Source organism: Danio rerio, chromosome 11 (genome assembly GCF_052040795.2).
Source record: "Danio rerio strain M-AB ecotype USA chromosome 11, GRCz13ab, whole genome shotgun sequence".
In the NCBI taxonomy this organism is placed as follows: Eukaryota; Metazoa; Chordata; class Actinopteri; order Cypriniformes; family Danionidae; genus Danio; species Danio rerio.
Genome location: NC_141031.1, coordinates 35,356,301 through 35,383,446, shown reverse-complemented (window position 1 = coordinate 35,383,446; position 27,146 = coordinate 35,356,301). Strand labels below are relative to the sequence as shown.

Below are 27,146 nucleotides of genomic sequence, written 5' to 3'. Positions count from 1 at the left end.
ACATTGGGGGTTTTACGTTTGTTTTTGACATGTCTTATCAGGTTTGTTGTGTTAAATGTAGCCTTTTCCTTTCCACCTCTTGGAGTGCAAAGTTTACATATCTCACATTGTTGGCAATGGCACTATTGTTGTGATCAACTTTATAATACCTCCAGACGGCAGACATACTTGTGCTTTTCGCTTTAAGCTGCCTTTTTGTTCTTTTGCTTTTACCAATAGCGTCTCTGCAACAAAGTGATGTCATGCCGCATACATTGCTGTTTCTGTGTGAAGTCAAGAAAGAAGTCTAACTCTGTGCCACTGCATAACTATAGATGTTTTAAAAAAATAATGAGAATATAATATATATATATATATATATATACACACACATATTTATTTGAATCCCAATCAGGAAGTAACGTCCAATTCCAATCGAGTCTGAAACCACGTGATTGGACCCGATTTCCAAACACATGATCTGGATATCCCTAGTATCGGGGCTATTGTTTTTTTGGTTAGACCACCAGTATCTAGATAGCCTGCCAGGCACGCTGTTGATAAATTTTGGTAGCCTGACTGAAAAAAACATTAGTTTCGGAACTTCGAGCTACCAGATTTTGCGAGCCCTGTTTAACATGCCAAATATCTCGCAGGTACCGGTGACTCATCTGCGATTCTTTCAATCACATCTTTGATGGTTCATACTGTGTGATTGTCTTGTCATACTGTGTGATTTGTCTGATTTCAGGCATTTGTCGACGATTTTTCAAAACCTGTCGGGAGTCAAAATTGGAGCTAAAATCATGCAGAACTCGGCATTACTGAAGCTTTACTGAAGCAGCAGCAACCCGCTCGCAAAAAATACAAACAGCCCTGTTTACACTAATACGTCTTAGTTTTAAAATAGCATTTTAGAACAAAAACAAACTACGTCCACACTGGCGTTTCATCTAGCATTTCTGAAAAGCCCTCCTTCCACACTACACCGCTTAAAACGCACATCACATGACCACACACACACTTGCACAGTCTGAGCTCCAGGTGTTTTGAGAACAAAACCCCAGAGAGCAGTGGACGTCGCAGTTTATCAAGGATCTACCACTACCACTGCGTCTCACTATAGTTGTTAAACATTATATTTAATTAATCTTGTCTCTATCTAATGATTTTTCAGTTTTTTTTAATATATCAGATGTGTTACAGCATCAGTACACTGTTTCAGTCTTTGGCTGTAGCGCTTGTACTTAGTAATTTTAGCAAAAACCTCAGATACTGTGGGTTGGTTGCTGTTGGTCGTGCACATTTTTTACCAACCAAGTTTGTTAATGCCATTAAAAGGACATAGATTACTCTGCATACTTATGCCAGAATCCTGTGGTAAAAGTGATTGACAGGTGAAAATGTTTGTGTGTAACTTTATCTTTATTTATTTATGATTTGGTTATGGGTAAAACAAAGACCATGCGGGTCAGGTAGTTGAAACGGTAGGCTACAAATAATTGATTTGCTATGAATGAATGAAATATTAAAAAATAATTAATTCATCAACGCCTACAACGACGATACCACCATCCATCGCAATGTTTGACATTAGACATCGTACGATGCCAAATTGGTCGACATCGCCCAACCCTACTCTAAATTACCTTCCTTCCCCATTCTGAGGCATGGTTCTATCTTCAGGAGATTTTGTTGAACACATCTTCATGACTAAATTGCTTCTGAAATACTGTAAGCAGTTCATTTAAAAAAAAATGCAGACTTGGGAAATTTAAGTTCAAATGTATGCCAGAAATATTGCATATCAACAACGTAGGGACAGAAACTTGTGAATACAACAGTTTGACTGTCATTCATAAAATGCAAACCCACAGCGTAGTTGCATCTTCATCAATGATCCGAGCAGGGTAACCTGTCGCACCTTGCACACACATACTCACCCTTTCTAATTTCCCTTCTGGCACCAATATCTGGAATGCAAATTGAAGACGCATAATCACATTTAAATTAATACTTACTGCATTCTGCTCCCCCCCCCCTTTTTCCCATTTAAACTTTGTGTTGACACTTGCGCTGCTCTCCAGGAGACCACATCCTGAGACATCTAATTAAGTTTGCTTTGTTATGGAACGCAAAGGCAAACAACAACACAAGGTAATTAAAGCCCCCCATCACCACTCTTTTGTTTTGGCCCAAGTGACCCGCTATGAGGCCTTGACGGGATTTTAATTCTCTTTATCTCGGGACGCCGGCATTTCGCGTCTCGGCAAACGGGCTGACATGGTAGCTGTCACCCCTCGGAGGAGATTCTAGCCTGGCACGACACTGCTGACAGCACGATGTCTGTGGTAATTAGGAAGATTGGGCCGCGTACTGCACACATCAGCATGCAGCATTCACTGCGTGTCAGACGTACGGGACGAGCAATGCCCGAAATGATCCACTCATGGTAAAGCACTTGACAGAGACAGCACACATTATGGCAGAACTTTCTTTCACACTTTAACTCCAAGATCGACCTGTAATTATACAAATGGTGAAAGCAGTGTTGTAAGTGTCAATGCGAGTTTGATGACAGTGATGGGCTGATTTGTGTTAAGTAGGGAAGGCTAAGGTCAACAATTTTTATCTAGATTTATAATATAAAATTAAGGGTTTGTATAAAATAAACACATTATATTAAATCTCACAGAGGCTTCATTTATTTTCTTAATAATATGGTAATTAGTTATGTTTTATGTATATATTATAACAAAAATTATAACAAAAACAGCCATATTTTATTTTGTAACAATTATACATTATATTATTTTAATGTATTATTAATAGGGGTGTAACGATACACTCAGCTCACGATACAATGTGTATCACGATATAATGTTCACGATTCGATATGTATCACGATGTTTGGAATAAAAAAAAAATTAATTAAGCTGAAATGCAATTTTTTTTTAAAAAAAATGTAATTACCAAGTAAACTATTTTTTTATGTATTTCTTTTGTTTCAACTTGTTAAACTGAACCTTTTTTAAGAAAATAAATTAAACAAGACTGTCTCTGGAAAATAAAACAATTTAAAAACTTCTTATAAAATATTATTGAAATGATTCAATTCAATTGATTTTAACAGTAAGAGCTTAAATCTTTGCTTGGTCAAAAAAAAAAAATGGATGGCTGTCTTCATGTTGGGCATGATGAGTGACAGGGTGGCCGTCTTTTCATTATACAGGACAGCCGTGGCTTTTTTCAGCAGTTTAGGCAGGTTTACTATTTCTTCGGTGTTGCTGATGTCGGCGCTATCAAGTGTATCATGTTGACGTGCATTTTTGTGTACCTCTGTACTCAAAAGAGTTAATGCTCGCCGTAATCATAACTCTAAAAGGCGATATGATTATTTAAATAATGTGCAAGCTTTCGGTTTCATTTCCACTGCTGTTCATACTTCCCACGCGGCTCCTGAACGATCACTCTGTTCCACAAACTGAATGTTGTTTACTACTTTATTACCTGTTAGTCACAACCTGCAGGTTCTATCATAGTCCGCCCTCTGTAGTAACAGCTCACGGTCAGCTTACGTCATGTGTGATTTTGCGGCCGCCAATAAATCATTATATGAAGACAGAATGATATTTTAGGGTGAATTGTACCTTATAAATACAGTATGTGACTCTTTCAACACCATTAGGAGGTATCCATGTCGCTGTGCAAAGTATGTAAATCACTGTGAAGACTTTAAAACTTAGGATGTTTGACCCAGTATGCGTGTCAAAAAGCGGACGAGTCTAAAGCAATGACTGTACAACCGAAATGTTGCCAGACGTCTGATTTTGAGAGGATGGGCCATCCTCTATTTCAACTCCACTCATCTTGGTCTGCTAACATTACTGCTGCTGCAATCTGAACTCACATGCGACGGCAGGTGGAACGTAGCTCACGTGCAAACAGCTCAACTAATAAGAGAAAACGGACGTCATATCGTAATAAAATCGTCATAACGCCACGATGCATATTGTGACATTTTTGCATCCCAATAAATCGTACAACGATAAATCGTTACACCCCTAATTATTAAACATTATAATTAAAGTATATCAATTAAATATTAATAAATATTATTTATATTAACTTTTGATTTCTGAAATAATTATTACTTTTACTTTTACATTACTACATTACTTTTTAAAATTTTAAACACCATTTTAAGGTCAAAATTATTAGTCCCTTTAAGCTATATATATTTTCGATAACCATCATTATACTTAATTACCCTAACATGCCTAGTTTAACATAATTAACCTAGTTTAGCCTGAAAATGTTACTTCAAACTGTATAGAAGTGTCTTGAAAAATATCTAGTCAAATATTGTTTACTGTCATCATGGCTAATAATTCAGGGGGGCTAATAATTTTGACTTCAACTGTATACATTTTAACATCGATATCGCAATGTGTGTCCGCAATAGTCACATCACAGGATATTAAATGTTGAATTGGGATTATAGTTGATCAGCACAACAGTTGAGAATACATGAGATTTGTGGAGTCATTGCAAAGTGTATAATCATAACACACTGAACGTTTATTATTAGCATGTGCTTTAAAGGGATTTCAAGTGAATTTAAAGCATTCGGAAAAAAATAAATAAAAATTATTTCTTTAAAGAATTATTTTATTTAATACAGTGAAGACTATACATATTATCTCATTATTCAATTTCCATACCTTAATACTAATGACTCTCCGAAAAAGAACATAAAGCACTGTTTATTTTTTCTTTGCTCTATTGTAATCATTTTTGCTTGCAGTTTGTTTATTATTTTAAACTTGATTCACCCCCTCACAAAATCACCCTAATCAATCTAAACAAATTATTTATTTCCAAATGAAGCTATTTAAGCCATCTGGTGAAATTGCATTCATATCTCAATATATTTTGCAGAAAAGCTAAATATTTCTATGTCAGATTTTTCCAATATTATATTTATAGAATTACTCATAATAAACAATTAACTTGATACTTTAAAACAAAAAAAAAAAACTGTAATATTGTGAAATCATATTCATATTACCATTGCGATAAAACATTTTGGGCGAGGCAGTGGCGCAGTAGGTAGTGCTGTCGCCTCACAGCAAGAAGGTCGCTAGGTTGGCGGTTCGAACCTCGGCTCAGATGGCGTTTCTGTGAGGAGTTTGCATTTTCTCCCTGCCTTGGCGTGGGTTTCCTCCGGGTGGTCCAGTTTCCCCCACATTCCAAAGACATGCGGTACAGGAGAATTGGGTAGGCTAAATTGTCCGTAGTGTATCAGTGTGTGTGTGAATGTTTGTGTGGATGTTTCCCAGAGATGGGTTGCGGCTGAAAGGGCATCCGCTGCGTAAAAACTTGCTGGATGGGTTGGCGGTTCATTCCACTGTGGCAACCCCGGATTAATAAAGGGACTAAGCCGACAAGAAAATGAATGAATAAAACATATTTTTGCTTAACTAGACATAAAATGTTAAGTTTTTAAATTAAAATAACATTTTAATCGAACATATTTTATTATCATCATCATGTGTATCTGGTGTTAAATGAAGTGGTGCCAGTGAGATGGGCTGGGGGCACCCAACTTGTGGTCTGTGTTTTTTCGCTAATGACCCAGTAAAGGGATGGGGACTCTGTGCTCAGTGAGCGCCGTCTTTTGGATGAGATGTTAAACTGAAGTCCCCACTCTCTGTGGTCGTAAAAAATTCCAGGGTGTTCTTCGAAAAAGAGTAGGGGTTTCACCCCAGCATCCTGGCCAAAATTTGCCAATTGGCCTTTAACCATCCCCATATTATCATTGGCTTCATCACTCTGTCTCCTCTCAGTCAATCAGCTGATGTGTTGTGTGCGGTGGTATGGCTGCCGTCACGTCATCCAGGTGGATGCTGCACACTGGTGGTGAATGAGGAGACTAAGAAAATGAAAAGCTTTTATATTAAAAATAGCATTTTAATTAATCATATATTATTATCATATATCTAATATGACCATATTATGTTTTGATCATAACAGCAATACCATGTAGTTTAAGTAAAATGAACCATGACTCACTATAAATAAACATAATAACACATAATGTACTTTTTTTCCAACTCCTCAAACCATTTTTACCAACATTTTTATAATGCAACACAAGCAAGGCAATGAACAGGAAAAAAAAGCAATAATGAATATAAAAAGCTGGCTCAACACTTCTGGGATTAGACTGCTCAACAATGGTAACACACAATGCAATATTATACACAGATCTAGATCCTCAGCTAACAAATAATACACCTCTAAAACAGTTCCACATAAAGGTGCTCTGAAAATTACCCCTTTTTTGCATCAACTCTGAGAAGTATAAAACACAGGTAATGAAAATTGCTAAGTTAATTGTCCTTGTAAGACTAATGCGTCGGCTAAAGTGCATCGACTAAAGTGCAATTTTTAGTTTGACAAAGTTCTTTAGAGCTACTTTTGCAATAGAATTCTAATCAACCCTCATGGTTGTATTAAAGTGTCTGAGTCACCATCCTCGGATACATTTCCCTCTCTCTTCATATTACCAATAAACTTTCTGCCTATTTGAGGCTTGCGACCGAAACACAGAAATGCTAACAAAGCTGATTAAGCACGGCACAATGTCTCTGGTCTGATTGGTGGACCACCGCTCTCTGAAAGCTCCCGTGATGACAATGAAAGGCAAAACGAATTGATGAGACAGGCCAGCCTGAGCCCCGGTGGACCCACTATCAAAGCAAATCAGCAGGAGACAAACACAGAGACAAAGTGATGCTAAGCTAACGGTCTATGAACACCGATACAACTACCACCAAAAACAGCAGTTGGGAAAGGATGTTTCTGGTGTAAATGAATGCCGGTGACTGGGTAAACATTAGATCCTAATAAAACCCTGCATGGTTGACTTTCCCTCTTCAGTCAATACAGGAGATAGAACCAGCTGCCAATTTGCTATATGGATTCCTAAACTTAAGTATTAAAGGGATAGTTCACTCAAAACTGAAAGTTCTGTTCATTTACAAATTAATTTTCTCACACTTGACTTGTTCCAAACCTGATTGGCCTTCTTTGTTTTGTAGAATCCTAAAGAAGATATTTTGACGAATGCTGGAAACTTTTAGCCACTCACTTCCATAGTATTTGTTTATCTACTATGGGAGTCAGTGGTTACCGGTTTTCAGCTTTCTTCAGAATATCTTCTTTACTGTTCAACAGAATAAAAAGAAACTTATAAAGTTTTGGAAATGAAATAAAAAACATTCCAAAATGTAGACTAAAACATGAGTGTTATTTTAAGTTTCTCTTATGACCAAAGGCTGCATGAGCACAAACTAAGGATGGGTACTGTAAACTGTGACATAAAATATGAAGAAATAGATCATTAACATAACACAAGCAGTGCAGTTTCAGCGTATGAGCAGAATTGTAAGTGATCTTGATTTCACACAACAATTCCGTGACTTGAAAGCTAACATGCTGGATTGTTTCAACTCACTCTTGGGTCATATACACTCACCGGCCACTTTATTAGGTACACCTAACTAGTACTGGTTTTGACTTCCTTGTGCCTTCAGAATTGCCTTAATCTCATAGATTTAACAAGGTACTGAAAATATTTCTCAGAGATTTTTGACCATATTTGACGTGATGCTGCAGATTTGTTGGCTACACATTTATGGTGCAAATCTCCCATTCCACCACATCCCAAATTTGCTCTATTGGATTGAGATCTGGTGACTGTGGAGGCCATTTGAGTACAGTGAAATCATTGTCATGTTCAAGAAACCAGTCTGATATGATTCACACTTTTTGACCCTCGAATGTCACAGCAGAAATTGAGACTCCGCAGATCAGGCAATATTTTTTTCAATCTTCTATTGTCCAATTCTGGAGAGCCTGTGCAAATTGTAGCCTCGGTTTCCTGTTCTTTGCTGCCTGGAGTGGCAGCCAATGTGGTTTTCCGCTGCTGTAGCCCATCTGCCTCAAGGTTTGACATTTTGTGTGTTCAGAGATGCTCTTTTGCATACCTTGGTTGTAACGAGTGCTTACTTGAGTTACTTTTGCCTTTCTATCAACTCGAACCAGTCCGTCCATTCTCATCTGATCTCTGGCATCAACAAGGCATTTGCACCCACAAAAACTGCTGCTCACTGGATATTTTCTCTTTTTCTGACCATTTTCTGTAAACCCTAGAAATACTTGTAAGTGAAAATCCCAGCAAATGCTCAGGCCAGCCTGTCTGACACTAACCACCATGCCTTATTTAAAGTCACTTAAATCACCTTTCTTCCTCATTCTGATGCTCAGTTTGAACTGCAGCAGATCATCTTGATCATGTCCGCATCCAATTTATTGAGTTGCTGCCATGTGATTGGCTAATTAGGAATTTGCTTTAACGAGCAGTTGGACAATTGTACCTGATAAAGTGGCTGGTGATTGTATTAAATGTAACTAAAGAATAACTAAATATATCTGCTTCAAAAACTTTAATTTCATTCATTCATTCATTCCTTAGTCTCTGATTTATCAAATGTTGCCACAGTGGAATGAACCGCCAACTATCCCAGCGTATGTTTTATGCAGTGGATGCCCTTCCAGCCGCAACCCTATACTGGGAAAAAGACTTTAATTTTGTAAATAGTATATTATAATAATAAAATTAATAATAATATAAATATAATAATTCATTTATAATATTAAATAGATAATGGATAACCTGCTCTTGTAATTATGTTTTAAAAGGAATAAAAGTTCACATTTAGCTGTCACGATGAAAAAAAAAAAAAAAAAAGTTTTTTCTAGTTGGAGGTTTTGTCTTGTTTCTAGTCCAAATATCTAAAAACATTTAATTCAAAAAGAATTTTCTATACAAGTAAAAAAATAATTGTTTTTAGAAATGCCAAGTCAAAAATTGAATTTTTTCCTTGAGACAATCAAAATAATCTGCCTGGGGTGAGTAAAATATTCTTGTTTTTGGTTTGAATTGAGATTGTTAAAAATTTTAATGTTCAGACTAGAAACAAGACAAAAACTTTTAATTAAGGACAATATTATTTTGCATATTACCTGCCACTGGGTTGTGGCTTGAAGGGCATCTGCTAAATAAAACGTATGCCTGAATATAAAGTGGTTCATTCCACTGTGGCAACTCCTAATGATTATTAAGCCAAAGGATATAAGTGAGTGATATTTTTCTAGAGCATTCTAACCAGAAACGGTGTTACATTTTAGCTCCTTTTTAGGGGTACGGAGAAAAAGGTAACAAAAAAAAAAAAAAAAAAAATAGAATTAATTAGGATAAAAAAAAAATTTTAATGATCAAATTTTAATTTGATCGAATTAATAATAAATTAATATTTCATAATGTGGGTGGAGAATCTCCTTTTTCTTTATCCCAGATGTAACAAATGGTATTAAACCTGCATATTTGAAGAGTTCTTTAAAAAAAGAGTAAAAGCCATGTTTATCCAAGCTGATAGATTTGTGCTAACAGACAAGTTCCGGCAGTGTACAGGAGGATAAAAAGAGTCTTTGAAGGTTGAGAACCTGGATCATGTTCGTGTTGGTGTTAAGCTATGTTTGTGGCCAACACTGATCAGGATTTGACTGACAGCCGCGCAAAGGAACGTCTGTGATCGGTTGCAAAACACAATGTGTCTCAGTGGCTCGTGCCGATCGGGTTACATGTGCTACATCTTTCTCTCTTCCTCCCCCCTCTGCTCCTGTTGATGCTTCGTGTCAACGGAAAACTCAGGCCATTTAATCCACAAGCTCTATCGCCTCAGACAGGCAGTATTGTTGTTTGGCGAATAAATCTGATATGAAACTCAATCATCAGGCATCTGATAACTCGGAGCGCCGGTCATGCGATCACCTCTATGCCGCTGGAACTATTTTAGTGCTCTTTCATTCATCACAGAAGAAATGCATAATGCATCCCGCCAAAAGAGCGAGCAAATTATAACTTGAGTGATCTTCGAGGAGGTTTGTATGATCTAAAACCTCCTCATTAGAGCCAGGACTTCAACCCTCCAAGCATAAAAGAGCCCCTTTCTTCATTACCATCAATGCGGTTATCAAACGCCCTCTGAGGTGGGTTCATGTCTGATCATTGAGATCAGATTTTTGGATAATGATTTCATCCATTTTGGAGTCTCGCAGTGTTGATAATTCAGAGTCGAAATATATAAATACCTCCCAACCCAGATGGTAGACCATGCTGCCTTTTGAACTGTTCAATTTGCGTGTTTTTTTGCCTGTGCCATGGGTAGGAGGGCTACAGCTGGTGCAGGGTGAGGAAGAGGGAAGTATGTACATGTAATAGAGAGAGAGAGAGAGAGAGAGAGAGAGAGACAGACAGAGTCAAAAAATGAAGAGCTGGATGTGTGTGTGGGATTTGTAGACCACATCAGAGCCTGATGGTCTTTCGCAGAGATACTGGAGCAGAAAATTATCTCATGTGTTGGGCCACATTGCTAGAGCAGGAGGTCTGTTCTGATCCTCTGAAAGACAAAAAAACAAGGCCAAAGACTGTTATAATTAAAGATTTAACATTTGATGATAAAGGATTCCATCTGTCCATCTGGTTTGCATTATTTAAAACATCTTCACAAGGAATTTGCAATTACACACACAAACACAAAGGAAAAATGGAAACTTGATGGAATATACAAACATTCTTATAATGCTTTTAAAATTTCTATTTTTGGTTGGATTATTTTAATCCAGTTTTAAAATATATTATCTGTATTTTAAAGAAATGTTTACATTTTAGGTTGATTAATTACTACTTCACGTGTGCTAGAATTTTAGGTCACATTTTATTTTGATGGTCCGTTTGTTGAATTTAAGTTACATTGCATCTACATGCCAACTTAGTGAAGTTTATATATAAACTCATTTCAAGAGGAGCACGAGCTTATGAATGATAGCAGCTGGTCCCTTATTAGCTAATCATATAACTTTAAATAATAGGGCTAAGCGATATAGGCAAAATATCATATCCCAGTATATTTAGGAGGAAGGACGATATACGATATATAGCTGGTATTTTCCCATGAATGATTACTTGAGAGTTAACGTCTTTTTTTAAACATTTTTTTGAACAAAATATAATTCAAACACAAAGGTTTCCCCTCCCTGTTTACGAATAAAGAGCTACACAAAAAATAACAGCTGCACAATATCTTTAATAAATAAAATACAGTATAGGTTTTTCTCCTGCTTAAAACTGTTACACAACATTTCAAATTATATATATATATATATATATATATATATATATATATATATACACATTCATATATATATATATATATATATATATATATATATATATATATATATATATATATATATATATATATATATATATATATACATATATATATATATATATATATATATATATATATATATATACATATATATATATATATACATATATATATATATATATATATATATATATATATATATATATATATACATATATATATATATATACATATATATATACATATATATATATACATATACATATATATATATACATACATATATATATATATATATATATATATATATATATATATATATATACATATATATATATATATATATATATATATATATATATATATATATATATATATATATATATATTTATATATATATATATATATATATATATATATATATGTATATGTATATATATATATATACATATATATATATATACATATATATATATATATACATATACATATATATATATATACATACATATATATACATACATATATATATATATATATATATATATATATATATATATATATATATACATATATATATATATATATATATATATATATATATATACATATATATATATATATATATATATATATATATATATATATATATATATATATATATATATATATATATATATATATATATTTATATATATATAAAATCTTTGATAAATAAATACAGTGCAGGTTTGTTTTTTTTTCCTACTTAACACTATACACAGCACTACTGTGCTGTTGTGCAAATAACAAAGTAAACAGAACCATAGAAAACATGTTGTCAGAGATAAAAAAAGAACGCTCTTAAATAGTAACGCAACAAAAAAGTGTCGTATAGAAATGAGCCACACTGAATGTAAATATGAAACAGTATTTTGTCACATTGTGTTTTTATAATTAATCCTGTATAACACAGTTGTGTTATTTTCTAAACAAGAATTAAATCAGCTGTATGTTTTTTAGTTACACATTTACATGTATGTATTCTGTAGAATTAACATTTATGAATGTTCCTAGCAAATCTAATAAATGTTGGAGACATACTCGTTACATAAACACACTAAATCACACTTCAGCAGTGTTTATTTGAGAGTGCACAAGAAGATCTGCGCTTGAGCAGCTTATATTTTAAGGCGTGCAATCGTTTTTGTGCAGGAGCAAGGAAATCAGTGCACAACCAAGGAGATCCGTATGCTTGTATTACATAAATGCAATCTTGATTTACCATACTGCGCTCACGACATTTGTCATTGAAATAATGCCATAGGTAGTTGGTAGATCTGTGTAAAAAAAGGCCTGCCGCCACAGTTTAAAAAGATCCTAGAGGAAACACTGACTCGATATACTGCCTAGCCCTAATAAATAACCAGAGTATCTTACCTTTGCCATCTTCGTCTTGAAGAATCCCCCCTTCCGCCCCTACTCCTCCCCTTTTCTTGTTAGGGCAGTATGGAGGCCCAATGGCTAGCATCATTGCCTCATAGCAAGAATGTCACTGGCTCAGATCTTTACCTGGTAAAATCTGAACCTCTGTGTGGAGTTTGCATGTTCTCCCAATGTTTGCGTCCGGGCTCTATATATGGCTTCGCCACTCTGTCTCCACCAATTAGTTGGTGTATGGTGTAAAATCTGGCACAATATGGCTGCCGTCGTGTCATGCGGGTGGATGGTGCATGGTTTGTGGATGAGGACATGACACCCCCCCCCCCCCCCCATTGTGTAAAGTGCTTTGAGTGTCCAGAAAAGTGCAATAGCAATGTAAAAAATTATTATTATTATTATTATTATTATTATTATTATTATTATTATTATTATTATTATTATGAACAACATTTGGAAATTTTTTTGGAAAACAGGAGTTCTAATGATTTTGACTTGAACTGTACAGTACATAGTAGTGCACTTCTATATTTTCTGTGCACTTCATTAGATTGTAATAAAAAATAACCCTTATAATCTTTGATAAAATACCATATTATACTCTCCCCCCCATTGAAACAACTTTTTTTCTTTACTTCTGGTCACATGGAACGCCTTTAGGGTGGGGCTATCAAGGCGTCTCATTTCCGCTCTGCCTTCATCCATTCATCAATCTTCTTTCATTTTGTAAGCACCTGTCCAATGGATTCACAAAATAAATCGAGCACCAGCCTACATTTTTCTCCTCATTTCAGTACCATTTCAATTGGATGTATGTCACGCAATGGGAATAAAGAACAATCTTTTTTAACTTCTGTTTCATATCGACTTTAAACACAAAAATGCTTGCTGGAAAGGCATTGCACAAGTAAACTTAACTTGCACCAGTCCTGAGTGTGATATTGAATACAGTAGCAGAGCAGAATGGTTTGTGTTGGAATTGGTGATGAAGAGGGGAAAGCTGGGATGTGCTTGGCCCACTGAGCTCCACATTATGGATGTGTCCACGGCTGTGAGGCTGCATGTCTCCGTGACAGCTTTCTCTCTCTCCGCCGAGTTGCATTAGAAAGCCTGTTCTGCGTTCAGCTCCAGGACGGCCAATGCATTATGAACACCGCAGATCTAACCGAAGAGGAGAGAAGGGTGTTTGTCATATGTAGGACTGGTTATCCTTGCAAGCGTAGAGAAGAGCACTCTGCTGTGAGCTACGAAACACGGCGCCGTCGTAAATACTGCAGACGGAGGCTTTGTCATTCCCGGGTGCCGGAGTCACATTGCCTGAGACTTGGCAATATGCCTGTTGGCTCTATGGTGACAGCGCCATATATTGTGATGTATTGTTGTAAATGTTTAAACGCATTCGCGTCTAAGCTGGCAGAATTGCGCTGTAATGTAATTCCTTACAAGCTATAGGGAGGAAATAGTTGTGCTGTGACGTTTTTCGCGAATGTGATCGATTGTATTCCGCTTACAGGTGATTGATGTGCACGAGCAGAGCCTTCTGTATTACTGTGCATAATTTAGCCCGTTTGCTCTGTTGATAGAGTAAAGCTTTCAACCAGGAGATGGACGTTATCTGGGCGCCCAGTTTTCACAGTCGTTTATAGTGGCCTGTCGATAATATTATTTATAAAACTATGTGCAGGATAAAATAAATAAATAAATGAAATGCAGAACTCCGTACAACTCATTCATGTTTTCCCAACATAAACCAATTAAGGTAACAAATTTAAGTGGATTGAACCCAACAATTAAGTTTCCCAAAAACATCTAGAATTTCCTAAAAACCTCTAGTTTAAGCTCATTTTAAATAAGTAGTTTGAACAAGCAACAAAAATATATATTTTTTTGAGTGTGTGACTGCAATTATTAGTATTTTAATATTACAACAAATGTTGTTATTAATATTATGACATACAATAACATTAAAACAACATATATTTTCTATATTTCAATTAGCCTATCCCTAACCCTATTAGTTTTTACTTTTTTACTTTATATCTGAATATTATTCATATCAATATTACAAATCAAAATTAGCAATACATGTATTAGCAGTACATATTATAGAGTAGCTTGTCAAATTTTTAACTGTTTGGATGGATGAAAAAATATTTCTAAAAAAAAGAAGGTGTTTACACTTGAATCCAAATGAGCTGCTGCTTTTAGAAGAGGGTGGAGCCTTTGCTCTATTTTGACAGAAACAACCAAAGACTTCGGAAAGAGCAAAACAAACTTAACTCACAAATTACCAGTAGTGTATTAAGGCCTTCCAAGTTTAAACTGGAGTCAGGTGAGCATTTTTAGGATCAAGCTATTGACTAAGACATAGCTAACTTTAGCATGTTAATAAACATTTCAAGAGTTCAGACTTAGCTGATGATTGATAATAAAGCGTGTTTGGCATGCAGAATATCCTCAAGCCCTAGGGCTCCCTCCCGGTTAAGTGGCGAGAGGGCAGTTTGAGCTCAGGTAGGTCTTGAGAATTCCCATGAGTGTGAATGTGTTAGGAATAGCTAATAGATATAGCAGGCTAAGGGTTTGTATTATGATACCACTTTGGATCAGTCAATTTATTATATGGTATGTCTTTGGATGATGGGAGGAAACTTCACACAGAAACACCGACTGGCTTGGTATTGGCTCGAACCAGTTGCGTTCTTGCTGTGAGGCAACATTGCTAACCACTGGGACATCAGTAGACGTGGGAGGAGAAGGGGTGGAAGGGGGGATTCTTCAAGACGAAGACGTATTTATAATGAGTTTGTATTCATCTGATTGGTGCAATATATGAAGCAGATGCGGGACCAGCTGTGATCAATCATAAGCATGTGACAACCTCTAAATTTATAAACAAACAGCAAATTAGAAAAACTTATTAAAATATGCAAATACATACTTGTTCAGAACATAACTGTTAAAGGTTTGTTCAGCTAAACATGAAAGTGACCTCAAAATGTACACTCCCTTATATCAATATAAACCTTTATGAAATTCTTTATTTCTGTTGAACACGAAAAAAAGCTGATGTCAATGGACCATTGACAACATTGACTTTCAATGTGTAATAATTGAGTCTGGCAACGGACGTGCGGTTCCATGTGCAGTTTATTACTGAGTAGTCGTGCAGGCAACGGTCAAAAGCAGGAGCATAAATAAAATACAAAATATGAAAAGTAAGCACAGGCAAATGGCTAGGCTAGGCAGCAAAAATTCAAACACGGTAAACAAGCAAAAGGTCAAAAACACTGGAAGACTAGACAAGGGGGAAAAATGCTTAATGTTAGCAGGTAAACAAGACTCAGCAACGTGTACGTGAAAGTGAGTGGTGTATATATAGTCCATATAATCAGTGAAGATGAGTTTCAGTGTCTCTGTGTGAGTGGATTATTGTCAGCTGTGGCAGAAGTTGGTGAGTGCAAAGAGTTCTGGGAGTTGTAGTTTGGTAGGAGCACCGGAAGTAATCTCCAGCAGAGAAAACACCGCTGGCTATCACAACACAATGGGTGCCAGCTACCAGCATTTTTTAAAATTGTCTTACTTTGTGTTTAACAGAAAAAAAAAAGAAACTCGAACTCGGGTTTGGAACAAGCGGAGAGTAACTGATGAAAACATTTTCACTTTTGAACTATTCCTGAAAATATGAACCATTGTTATCCTTCAGAAACAGTAATGAACGCACCCTCATTGCTGAGGCAGTTTGGCGTAAAATGTTTTCTGCATATACGTAACACTTGACTAACACTATTCAGCACATTTCCATAAAAACTGAATTCATCCGCAATGTTTTAAGCAGCTCAGATGTTGGGAGTCTGTGGAGAGTTTTATCTTCAATGGTTTATCCAGCAAGAGAGTATTTATGTAATGTGTTTTTTTTTTTTTCCTATCACAGAAATTGTAAAGCTCCAGCTGCTAGAGCGAGTGGACAGAAATGCTGTCTTCTGCAGTGATACTATCAGTGTAAATGTGCAGATCAGGGAATGGTAATATGATAATTAGTTCTCCTTTCTACATCAGAAACAACGTAAAATCTCAGCTGCATGTTTTGCCACATTCTTGCAGAAAAAAATCTTACCACAACAAAGTTATTGGGTTTTCATTTTTCATATTTTCTGGGTTGCTAGATGCAGCAGGGACCTGATTATAACATACAAACATAGAACATTTCAGAGTTCTCAATAATAATAATAATAATAATAATAATAATAATAATAATAATAATAATAATTAAAAAATTACAATTAAAAAAATGTTTCTTTCATCTAAACATTAATATTAACGATAATAAAAATATCAGTTTAACTCATCCTTAACCTTAATATTTATAGTAGAATTGCACTGATATAGTGACACTGTCTTGATGTTTTTAAAGAACGATTGACTGTACAGGTCACTGATGGGCATGAGTAATATTGTGCATAACATAGCCTGTTTTTTTACATTCATAGAGTAAGCTTTCCACCAGAAGATGGACGTTATCTGAGCACCCAGTTCCTGCGATGGTTTGAAGTCGACTGCTTACAGTACAAGCAGGTGAGTCACTGTTAAAAAACCTGAGCTAAAGCTAACAAGCGTAGCACAAAGTGTCACAAAGTTTTGATGCGATGATCTGCCTGCCAGGCCTCTACGTTTGTTTACATGCGACTTGAAAATCCTCCTTATACCAGGAAGCCACCCAGTGCGTATGTTTGAATGAAAAATAACTTGTGCCCCTCTAAAATATTTGATTTGCATAAAAGCTTTCATTTAGCGCCGATGAACGCGGGAGGCGAGCGGGAGATTAGAGCAGTTCATTTGTCACATTAAGAAGAATTACGTGTGTTTGTGTCACTGAGCAGAAGGAAAGCGAGAGTTAAGCGTTGAGGAAAGAAACGACTGTGTTTGAATGAAATACAGTAGCAGCATGGGCAAAACAAATAAAGCAATAAAACGAGTAAACCGAAAACAAACAAATGATGAATACATTTGAGCCGGGAAGAACTGAAATGACAAGAGTAGCAGTATTAAGAAGATTTCAGGGGCTAATAAATGAGGGTGCTAAATGGTGGCTAAAAAGACAAGCAAATCTAAATAAAGCCTAATTTATGTGGAGGAGAAAAAGTTAATAAAGGTGCCATTTGTACATTTTTGACTCCTCTAAAGCATAAAAAATACTGTAAATATGCAATATGCAGATGTTTAAGACATCAGTGAACATTTTTGTTTATCTAAAAAACTATGGTGAAGTCAGATATTCTGCTTTGAAAATGTCCATTACATGTCTTAAAATATTCTAGGGTCTTTAAAAAGGCATTGAAATTACCTTTAGGATTTCTGCATTTACCCTGCACCCATACACTCTTGTATTCACACACTCATACACTTTGCCCAATTTAGCTTTTATACAATTCTTAATTGAATTATTATTAAATTCCAAAATAAAAAAAGGTATATAGTGGACACATTTATATATTTATATATATTTATATAAATAAATATATTCACATGAGGAAACTTATGCCAATCACTGGACTTATTTTAATTTATATAAAATTATTATTATTTGTATTTTGCTGTAGTTGTACAAAAACATTTACACACACCACTTCACCGAAACCATTCTAATACATTTGATAGAACCTTAACCAAAAACCTGATAAATTATTATTTTTTCCTTCTGTTGCATGGTCAGTGATGCATGTTTGTGTGTGTGTGTGTGTGTGTGTGTGTGTGTGTGTGTTTCTGATTAAAATGATTAATGAACAAACACACAACACTGGCGTCCTGCAGAACGGCAGACGTTTGAACAGATGATTGCTCTGACATTGACGGATGGAAGACAAACGTGTTTAATGTTCCAGGTTCAGACGAATCTACAATGCCCTTATTAGAGACTGCAAGGATGCCGCTCATCTTTTTACAGCGATGCAATTTATTTTTATTTTTTTTAATGGGGAGCACAAATGGAGAGAGAAATCCTTGTCCTTTTGTGTTGAATTAAAAAAAAAAATGCCGATTCAATCACCTCCCTCTTTGGCTTTTTGCTCTCTGGCCCATGGTGGGTGGAAAAAAGCAAGTTTTTGTGCACCTGGTTGGCATTTTCCTTCATTTCTCCAGCGTGGATGAAGGTCAGATGAATGCGACCGCTGCGCAGAGGTAGCTCGACATGGTTTGGTAGAGTGAACTTGATTTCGGAAAGACTTGCTGGACTTGGCTTTTGTTGCTTTATGTCTGGAGCCCTTGCCGCTAAACACAGGGGAGGGACAGGGCACGACAGGACCAGGGCCTTTGTGATTTTGTGGACAGAGCGACCCACAATTTAACAAGCAATGTCTTTCTTTTATGGGCCTGAAATTCACAGCACTGTATCAAATGGTGGCTCCTCAAACTGTGGCCTCCCGCTAAGATAACACACTCGCTGCTAAATGTATCTCTGTGCTCCATCAAAACTGTTGCAATCATATTTTTGTAATGTCTGGAAGTGTTTAAATGATGCTCAGCATGTCATCGCACGTTTGTATATTGCTAAACACTGAAGATGATACAAGTCGATGCAAGCAAGTTAGTTTTACTGTGTTTTGATACCTTACAGATGGACGGCTAAAATTACAGTGGCACAATGTGGAAATTGGAATCATTTACTCTAGATATGAAAAAGCAAATCAGATTTTGCATTAAACAGATTCTGTTTCAGAATTTCAATTGAATCAACTTTAGGATTTTACTGTAGACATAAAAACAAGAGCAAAAGAAAAGCAACAAAAGGAAAAAAATCTTGTCTTCACAGCGACCAATGTAAATAAATAGAAAAAAAAAATTACTTGAAGATATTGTGACAAGTATATTTACTGTACGGCAGAAAAATACTTGTCCATGTAATAGTAGTAATTAGGCCTGTCACATTCATTCATTCATTTTCTTGTCGGCTTAGTCCCCTTATTAATCCAGGGTCACCACAGCGGAATGAACCGCCAACTTATCCAGCAAGTTTTTTTTACGCGGCAGATGCCATTCCAGCCGCAACCCATCTCTGGGAAACATCCACAAACATTCACACACGCACACACACTCATACTCATACACTACGGACAAATAGCCTACCCAATTCACCTGTACCGCATGTCTTTGGACTGTTGGGGAAACTGGAGCACCCGAAGGAAACCCACGCGAACGCAGGGAGAACATGCAAACACACAGAAACACCAACTGAGCCGAGGCTCGAACCAGCAACCTTCTTGCTGTGAGGCGACAGCACTACCTACTGCACCACTGCTTTGCTGCCTGTCACATTAATCAATTTATCGACTTATCATGCAACACTTGGACCTGACCTTAATCATTTTAGGTGTGTGAATATATATTTACAAATATTGCACTCTTGCACTGGCCTAACTATGGAAAATTGGTTGCTCCTTGTGCTACCTAGATATTGCGTAAAGCACAGAAATGTTTTTTACATTTTTTTTATGAAAAGGCGGCATTTGCTGCTGCAGCATATCGTGTGACTGCACGTGACAAATTGCAGCATTGCGTGTGAAGAAATGCACAATTCAGTGGCTACACCTGTAAATAACAATAAGGATAAAAAGTTGTTTTGTACCTTGAAAGCATTTTAGGAGTATTTCCATTATAATACTGTTGTACAATCAGTGGCTTTTCATGATTGCAAAATGACAATAATATTGTTTATCGCAGCAGTTTCTGTGACAATATATCACATTACAAAAATTATTTATTGTGACAGGTAGGGTTGTAACGGTATGAATTTTTTACGGTATGATAATCGTCTAAAACAATACCACGGTTTGACGGTTTCGCGGTATACGGTATGTTACAAATGTTACAAAATAATAGAACGGTGAAGCAAATTTGACTTTTTCCAAATAATTTTTAGTTACTATAAACAACACCACTTACAATGAACAAATAAAAAAATAAGAAAATAATAAATAATGTGTCAAAGTCCAAATAAAGTCCAAATAAACATGGTGCAAATCCTCAGTAAAAAAAATAGATATAAATATTTACTATACTATAAATAGTTACATAACGAAACTAGATTCAATATGGAACATCCTTAGGTTTTATGTGCCAACATGGATATGGTTGCCTGTGGATATGGATTTGGATATGGTTGTCTGCAATGCAGACAAACAGCTGCACCTTCATTTGCGTCTTTTGAAAACAGCAAGAGCAGCAGTTCGTCTTTGCTGTGTCACTGTTTTGTCATGTTTCTGTGCTGCTGTGCATGCAAAAGTACTTAGTATGAGAATCATTTCATGCAAAACTTTTTTTTTGCGTTTTATTTAGCCGCACATAAATGTATGCCTATCTCTCATTCTGTGTTGTTCAAAAAGCTCATTGTTTGGTCCACAAACAAAAGCGAAACCTATGCTTATTGGTTGTGATATAGCGAGTTTGAACCAAGTGTGCCGCAAGCCTGCGTTTGAGTGAAGGACCGTTAGATCGCCCCCTGGGGGCTGGCTGCAGTACAAGTCATAAAGCCCGCCTCCTCCGTGTTAATGAAGGAGACTTGAGCCCAAATAAAAAAAATGATTACACTTGCAATAAAATGTCCCGAAAGATGGTTCTGGTCGATTAAGGCACTGGTTTTTGTGCTGAAATAGGTGCAGATCTTCATTTTTGTAAACAGTTTGTTTTTAGCAGTAATTTAATGCTGGGCGTGTCATCGTGATTGACAGCTGTGATTGACAGTTTCTCAAAGCAGCGCGTCTGAGCTTCGGCAGGAGACTGAAGTGTTATTATTTGATTTCTATGTTATTTCACCATGACAAAATGAGTTCAGCAGTAAACTATAGTTTCTGACATACATGATCCTGGTGGAACACTGTTTATTCGCTAAGGTCAGGGCTTTTTTCGGGCTTTATTAGTTTGCTGATACACGCCTAACCACCCAGATGGCAAATACACTCGGACCAGTTCGGCTAGATTCTCGCCTGCCGGAGACTTACCCCTCAGAGCTCAGACTGACTACCTCTGCTACCCTCAAGGCGTTCAATGGGAAAAGGGGCTGTCGCGTCGTCCATATTTTTTACAGTCATTGGTTTGAACCAATCTGGGCATGGAGGAGGGACAATGCATCAATGTATCATGTCTGGTTTGTCCGGAGACACAGTGACGAGCGTTTCTTTGTCAAATCAGCGTGGTCAAATTTTGATGACGTAACCGCACTGATTCCGGAGCCTCTGAAAGTCCGCGTGTTATGTGATACAGCACTGGAAAGCTGAGATTCTCTTCTTTATGCCAATGTTTGAATTGTATGAATCGGATCAGCGGATCAAAAGTTATTAAACATTTAAAAGCAATACTTATTTAATAATGTCTCGGTCTTTAAGGGTTAAAACCGTTGATATGCAATTGTTCATGGTATGATAATTGTGCACGTTCAAATCGTGGTAGATCGTCATACCGGTATATTGTTACAACCCTAGTGACAGGTCTAGTAGTAATGAAACCTAATGAAATACTGCATTTACAAAATTGTTAAAGTGAAGAAATATATTTTTCATAAGTTACTATTATTGTTTTTCTTTCTTTTTTTCGTTTTTTTGCTAAACTCTTAAGGTAATGTTACATTTTAGTACAGTTTTTCAATTTCTTTTAATTACATATGTTATGAATATCACAATGAATGTCAAAACATAAAAAAAAAAAAACTAATACTAATCAGGACCACAATGTGGAAATTGGAAAACTAGTTATTAAAAAGGATTGATTTTGCCTGAAGCAGATTGTGTATCAGAATTTCAGATTAGTTAATCGACATTAGGATTTTACTTGATACAAAAAAAAAACAAAAAAAAAAAACAATGTCTTCTCATTAACCAGTCAAAATAAAAGTTTGGTTCAACTTGAAAGAATTGTGACTACTTGCAGTACTGTTCTGCAAAAAATACTTGCCCAAGTACTAGTAATTATAAAAAGCTTAAGGAAATATTTACAAACACTTTCTTTCCTTTCTTTTTTTTATGTATTTGAGGTAAAATAAAATCTAAAAATATTTATTCGTTTTTTGCTAAACTCTTAAGTTATTGTTGAATTTAATAATTGCAATGATAACTGCATGTGAGTTTTGACTAACACAATATTAGCAAGTTGACATAACAGATTTATATATATATATATATATATATATATATATATATATATATATATATATATATATATATATATATATATATATATATATATATATAGGAATTCTTTTTTAAATATTTCCCAAATGATGTTTAGCAGAGCAAGGAAATTTTAATTTTTTAAAACCATTTTAGGGTCAAAATTATTAGCCATTATAAAGCATTTTTTTTCTACAGAACAAACCATCATTATACAATAACTTGCCTAACTATCCTAACCTGCGTAGTTAACCTAATTAACCTAATTAGGCCTTTAAATGTCACTTTAAGCTGTATAGAAGCGTCTTGAAAAATATCTAGTAAAATATTATTTACTGTCATCATGGCAAAGATAAAATGAATCAGTTATTACAAATGAGCTTTTAAAAACTATTAAGTATAGAAATGTGCTGAAAAAATCTTCTCCATTAAACAGAAATTGGAAATAAAATAAACGGGGGGTTAATAATTCAGAGGGGCTAATAAGTTTGACTTCAACTGTATATTCTATTTTTCATCAATAGCACACACAAAAAAAACTTTGAACATTTGAATTTGTGTATTTGCCAATCATTCTGTGTATTAAAAGTTAAATATAATTTATATTTTTACACTTATCTCATTATTTAATGAATACATTTTTTTTTTTTATTTGCCTTCACATTTCTTTTTCAATGGAAGAAATTCTGCTGCTCAAGGACTGCAAATACAAGACAAAAGAAAATCACACTTATGGAAAAAGTAATACTGTGCGTTTCATTTTTAGATTGAATAAGTTTATTCCAAAGATTAGCAAACCAGAACACAAAAATGTGTGTGAAATGTCCTGAAGCAAAGGTAGAAGCATTATCGCTTAATTTGGGAACAACAACCACAATGAAAACTTTTTGTTGTGGTAAACAATTTTGCTTTCCACAGACAAACATTTACACCTAAGCCTGAAGCAAGACTCTTTAACGCTTCCAAATTTTACTCTTTAATTTAGCAGTGCAAATAAATGCTGATATGCGGGTGGTGGTGAGCCTCCTCTAGACTGCAAATTGCCTTGCTGATGTGCATTTATAAGTGTGCGAATTGCTGCGGTTTTCCATTCTGATGTGTGACAGTAAAATAATGGGATTGTCTCACCTGTTTTAATGCCCAGAATGCTGAAAACACCTTGAGGGGTGGTACGTGCCAAGATCACATTGATCCATCACCCCTTATAAAAATAAAACAAAAATCATAAACCATTTTAAACACCGTTTTCTTACACTGCATATTATTTATTGCTTCATACCTCATTGGCCGTGGTTGATGACATAGCAGTAACTTGACATCTTTTTTAACCCCGTGTCTTCTTTCTGTCCGAGGGTGAAACTGTGTGAGAATGAAAGGCTTTTGCGCGTCTGCCAGAAGTGTTTCGCTGGAGCAGCTGGAGGTGTTTGAGAGAGAAGCGTTTTGGCTCGTCCTTGCTTGAGCAGCATATGGCAGCTGGCCCGCACCTGTAAGCCTTGACCTCCGCTTTCAGACTCAGTGGACAAACACTTACCGCTATATACAGCACATTAGAGCACTGGCGATCCCAGGCTGGAAACCCAAGAGTTCAAACCGCTGAAGGAGTGATCCAAGAACTGGATGAATGCTGGGTTTCTCTCTAGCCAGTGTGACCTTGAGTGAAAAGAGAAATCGTACTGTAAGGCAGTGTTTCTCAACCACATTCCTTGGGGACCACCAGTTCTGCACATTTTCCATGTTTCCTTAGCCAAACACACCTGATTGAGATTATAGGCTCATTAGCAGAGACTAAAAGACCTGTAAGGGGTGTTACAAAGGAGACATTCAATTTAAATCAATTCCTCTTTATTTCTATAGTGCTTTTACAGTGTAGATTGTGTCAAAGAAGCTTAACATAGAAGTTCTAGTAAATTGAAACTGTCGGGTCAATTTTCAGAGTTGAAGTTCAGTTTAGTTCAGTTCAGTACGGTTTATTTTCACTGCTGAAAGTCCAAACACCGAAGAGCAAATCCATCGATAGGCAGCTCAACAAGTCCCAAACCAAGCAAGCCAGTGGTGACAGTAGCGAGGAACACAACTTCACCAATTGACAAAAGTGAAGGAAAGAAAAACCTTGAGAGAGACCAGGCTCAGTTGGGCTTGACCATTTCTCCTCTGGCCAAACTTCTTGTGCAGAGCTGCACTCTAGGCACTGAAGGCTGGAGAAAGCTGGATGTCCATCATGTTGTTGGACATGTAGTGTTGGTGGTTCTCCAGGAACGTGGTTGAGAAACACTGCTGTAACCAAAGCTCTGGGATTGATTCTGATTGGTCAGTTTAAGTGTCACGCAGGTTTTGAAGATTAAAGTGCACAAAAAGTCAAGATATTTGCTTTCTTAACCCTTGTGTGCTGTTATTGATGTTTTCATTCACTCTGGGGTGATTTTGTGTCTTAATTTGGCCACAACTTTCTCTGCATTTCTGCCAATGAAATGATTTTTGGTGACATCTTATTTTGATGCATATTTTGGGAAAATGTTTTGACATTTTTCAAAATATTCAGCAGTATACTCTGGTAAAAGTTAGTATCCTTTTGTTATGTTTGGGGCAGTTTTTGCCCCATCGACATCTAGTATAATAACATTTTTTTTGACTGCGAAGCCATGACACCATATAATCATGCATTCTTGATTGTTGCAGGATTTACCTGTTGAGAAGAGGTAAAAAATCAACAAGCTTGAATTAAGTAATTTTACAGTTTTGGAGCTTTGTTTGATTAGAGTTGAAACACTGAAGTCACATGGAATGCTTTGATAATCCTTTTTTTTTTTTTTTTTACTCGAAATGTCCCTGAACTACTGCTGTATGTGGAGGATGAGAGAGAGAGAGAGAGAGCTCTTGGATTTCATCTAAAATATCTTATTTTGTTTTCCAAAGATAAATAAAGGTCTCATGCAATTGAAAAGACGATAGGGCAAGTGATTTGAGAGTGGGAATGGTCATTTTTGGTGAACTAATTTCTGATTATCTCTCATACTTTGATTCTGAATGGATAAAATAAGTCGACAGCAAATGTATGAGTATATGTACGCAAAACATTTGCATAATGTTAGCTTATGGTCTTTACAGTATACTTTGACCTGTCTTGCATAGAAAGACACAAAGTCCAATCACTTAATATGATGAACAGATTTAATTTAGGTATTAAATCACATTCTAAGTTTGACCACTGGGCAGTGTTTACAGAAACTTCAGCTGAAGCTTTAGGGGGAACAAACAATAAGCTTAGTTTTTGCGTATCCCAAGATATATTTGAGCTTACACATGAACCAGTGAGGGTTGTTCTCACACAGCAAGCAGGATAAGCTCGTGTTAATTCTTATAAATAATAAATGTCTTATATAAATCACATGCACAAACACACGCAAATAAATGAATGAATAAATAAATAAATACATTATATATTATATTAATTTTGTTTATTTCATTATTTGATCAATTTCTTTATATATTTGTTTGTTTCTTATTCATTTATTTATTCTTCTCAGTGGATAGAATTTAAATGGAGAGATTGGAAAATTTCAAATATCTACATTTAATAGATGAATACATTTTTATTTTATTTATCTAATTTTATTTATTTTATTTGATTGATTTGATTGATTTGATTTGTTTGTTTTTATTCATTAATTTATTTTTTATTTTATTTTTTTATTTATTCCTCTGAGTGGATATAATTTAAATGGGGTGTTTGGAAAATTACAAATGTCTACATTTTAATTCAATAAATACTTTATTTTTATCCTATTTATTTATTCGTCTGAGCGGATAAAATTTAAATGGATAGATTAAAAAAATTACAAATCTACGTTTTTATTCAGAAGATGAACACATTTCTCATGGGTTTTGGAATGAAATTAGAGTGATTAAATGGCGATCAGAGTTTAATTCTGGTGTGAAGTAAACCTTTAACCAAAAATATGAATTCAATCAGTTTCAACAAACATTTATTTATCGAGCAGTTGTGCATACACAGCGAATGTAAACTAATTAGAAAACTTCTTCTAAAGGGAAATCAGATGCACTGAGATTAATTTGTGTCTGTGAAACTCCCTTTAACACCAACCAAAAAATAATAATATTTTGGCATCTTCTACAGTGTTGTTATGCTATATTTTCTGAATTAGATTTGCATGCATTCGTCATACAGTGGAATTGTTTTAAAGATTCCTGTTGGGCTGCCAAATCAATACATAAATCAGACAGAAAGAGAAAGAGAGGAATAAATCAAATCAGAAAGAGAGAGAAAGAGAGG

General features: G+C 35.5%; 1 long non-coding RNA gene across 2 annotated transcripts in view; it reads left to right on the top strand.

Moving 5' to 3' along the window:
* LOC141376633 (uncharacterized) overlaps nucleotides 1–27,146 on the top strand; it is a 73,944-nt gene that overhangs the window by 7,802 nt on the left and 38,996 nt on the right. The window contains exons 2-3 of one of the 2 annotated variants that reach the window (XR_015502760.1): nucleotides 17,189–17,273; nucleotides 18,510–18,740. This is a non-coding gene — a long non-coding RNA (uncharacterized LOC141376633). Of the gene's footprint in view, nucleotides 1–17,188; nucleotides 17,274–18,509; nucleotides 18,741–27,146 lie in introns of those variants that run through there. The other variant, XR_015502761.1, reaches the window with a different exon arrangement.